Source organism: Tupaia chinensis, unplaced genomic scaffold (genome assembly GCF_000334495.1).
Source record: "Tupaia chinensis unplaced genomic scaffold, TupChi_1.0 Scaffold139935_1, whole genome shotgun sequence".
Classification (NCBI taxonomy): domain Eukaryota; kingdom Metazoa; phylum Chordata; class Mammalia; order Scandentia; family Tupaiidae; genus Tupaia; species Tupaia belangeri.
Genome location: NW_006199814.1, coordinates 320,721 through 323,737, shown reverse-complemented (window position 1 = coordinate 323,737; position 3,017 = coordinate 320,721). Strand labels below are relative to the sequence as shown.

The 3,017-nt window shown below is 41.8% G+C and overlaps 1 non-coding gene across 1 annotated transcript; it reads left to right on the top strand.

Annotated features, from left to right (window-relative positions):
- The first annotated feature begins 715 nt into the window (after nucleotides 1-715).
- Nucleotides 716-822, top strand: LOC114004750 (U6 spliceosomal RNA). The gene has a single exon (XR_003546820.1). It is a non-coding gene; the product is annotated as a U6 spliceosomal RNA (small nuclear RNA).
- Nucleotides 823-3,017: the final 2,195 nt, after the last annotated feature.

The following is a 3,017-nucleotide window of genomic DNA, read 5'->3' as shown; positions in this document are numbered from 1 at the left end:
AATTAAATAATTCTTGGGGAAAAAAACCCCTAATTCCTCCCAGTATACAAAACTTTGTGATATGGTAAGCTTTTTTTTTTTCTTTAATTTTTTTTTTAATTTGGTAAGATTTTTTTATTTTTAAAGAATTATTTATTTACTTTTATTTATTCATTCATTTATTTTAATTTGACCAAGAGAGACACAGAGAGTGAGAGACTGTTAGGGAAAGTGAGAAAGCAAGTTAACAGGTCCAGGACTCGAACCATTGTTGGCCATGTGGAAGTGTCCAGCGCCTTAACCACCACTCCACCTGCTGGCCCCTATTTGGTAAGCTTTTTTTCTTTTTTCTTTTGGAGAGGATTTTGCTATAGGGCGCATGCACTTGCCAGAAAGACAGAGAGAGACAGAGAGACAGAAAGTGAGAAATCACCCCCAGGGAGGATGGCCACACCTCAATCCCGTCTCCATTCTCCTCTCGGGATCTTGGGCACACATGTGTGCCCAGCATGAGTGTAAGCCACCAGGTTCAGGACGAACTGTGGTTGGCTACATTGGAATCCAGTGACATAGCCATTATACCAACTGCTGGTTCCTATTTGGTAAGCTTTTAAAAATAGATTCTGTGATGACTACTGTATGCTCTCCTATATCCCAGTGGAATCATATACATATACACTCTTTGTCATGAGTGTAATTCTCTGACGTTTATTGTGCTGGGTTTAAAGGTAGCCCGGTACTTGCTTCACCAACACATATACTAAAATCAGAATGATACAGAGAGGATTAGCATGGCCCTTGCACAAAGATGACACACAAATTCGTGAAACGGTCCAAAATAAAATAAAATAGGCAGCCAGAACTGCTTCCCCTAGATTCTCTCGCGTCCAGTGAAATTGCTCAGGTGAAATGATTCTCACGGATGTTCACGGCTACTAGAAGAATGACTTTCCCCAAATGGCTTCTCAGACTTGATGGTAGTGTGGTCAGTTACCGTCCATATAACAACATTGCTTTCTTTTGGGTGAAAAGCAGAAGAGATTAAATTGCCCTTTGGTGCTGTCAGATGGTATTTGAAATTAATCCTTGTGCTGAGAGATGCTGGGAGTAAGAAAGAACTCTGTGAAGGATGTCCCTGTGTCCTCTAGTGCGGGGGTAAACTTTGCAGCAAGACGTGGCCTTTCTTGCATTTACTCTATCAGTGTAGTAGGAAGTGCACAGACTCCTGAGTCTCGGTTTCCCTTTACAGTGGCTGTGAGATTATTATTCTGGGTCCCAGCTATATACCTGTAAATCGGAGATAGTACTTTTATATCTGTCTAATGGTAGAAGTGTAACAAAGCCGTCTTCCCAATTTTAAATTTTATTATACCTAGCTTTATACTTTTCTGATTTTCTTGCCAGCATCTCTCTGATCGTTTCATCCTTTATATATAGACAACTCTAGATATCTAATCATCACCCAATAATGAGATGTAGAGAATTGAGCCCAGCATTTTATGTAAAAGAAAACAACTAGCCATGTACTCTCAAACTTTTAGTAGGAAGAAATTAGGGTGCCGTCATATGTATCTCTTCATACTGCTGATACCTGAGATAAGAACCAAGGATAAGAGCTCACGAAGGGAAGGGAGAAAGAATAGCTTCAGATGTGGACGTACCAACTTTTTTTTTTTTTTTGAGAAGTTTTTTGTTTTTTGCTATATGGCACGTGAGTTCACCAGAAAGACAGAGAAAGACAGAGAGACAGAAAGTGAGAAATCACTCCCCAGGGGGGATGGCCACGCCACAATCCCTTCTCCTCATTCTCCTCTTGGGATCTTGGGCACACAAGCACACGCACCCAGCGTGAGTTTAAACCACTGGGTCCGGGACTCGAACCACAGTCAACTACATGGGAGTCCAGTGACATAGCCATTAAGCTAACTGCTAGTCCCTGGACATACCAACTTTGAGATGATCATCTGATACCCATTTTATAATCATTTAGCTCTAAGTGTTCCCAGCCGCGTTAATATTTAGCTTTAGTAATATCAACATCCAGATGGTTAAAAACATGGGGTGGATTTAATCCCTCAGAAAAAGTGCATTGAGCAGAATAGGAATTGTCAAGAGAAGATTGTGCTTGGAAGTTGGGTGATTGTACTTGACTCCAGTGAAGGAGGTAGAGAAATACTGCCAGAGAGTAGGAAGAAGACAAATAGCATTCAGTGTCATGAGGAAAAAAGAAATGTTCCATGGGGACCAGCAGATGGCATAATGGTTATGTCTCTGGACTCCCACATAGTTGACCATAGTTTGAGTCCTGTACCCAGCAGCTTAAAACTCATTCAGGGTGAGTGTGTGTGGATATGCCCAAAGATGAGAATGGAGAAGGGATTGTGGTGTGGCCAACCTCGTGGGGGGTGATTTATCACTTTCTCTGTCTCTGTCTCTCTGTTGAGTACATGTGGCCTGTAGCAAAAATCTCTCAAGAAAAAAAGAAAAGGAAAGAAAAAGAAAGACTCATGGAGAGAGAAGGGCATGATCAGTAATATTGAGTAGAGCATGGGAATCTAGCAAGGTAAGGATCAAAAACTGCCCATTGATTCTGGATATTAGGTCATCAGTGATTTTAGGATAAAAAGTTTCAACAATAGAATGGGCAGAGCACATTTTAGTTGATTAAAGAATAAAGGAGAGAAAGAAAAGACGGAATGAGGGACCAGCAGTTAGCGTAATGGCTATGTCGCTGGACTCCCATGCAGTTGACCATGGTTCGCATCCCGGACCCGGTGGCTTAAAACTCATGCCAGGCGCGTGTGTGTGTGTCTCCAAGAAACCCAGAGGAGAATGGAGGAGAAGGGATTGTGGTGTGGCCATCCCCCCTGGGGGGTGATTTCTCACTTTCTGTCTCTCTGTCTCTGTCTGTCTGGTGAGCACACGCGCCCTATAGCAAAAAACAAACAAACAAAAAAACCTCTCCACAAAAAAAAAAAAAAGAAAGAAAGAAAAGGCTGAATGATATGATATGGAAAGAGGTGGCAGTTGTGAGACTC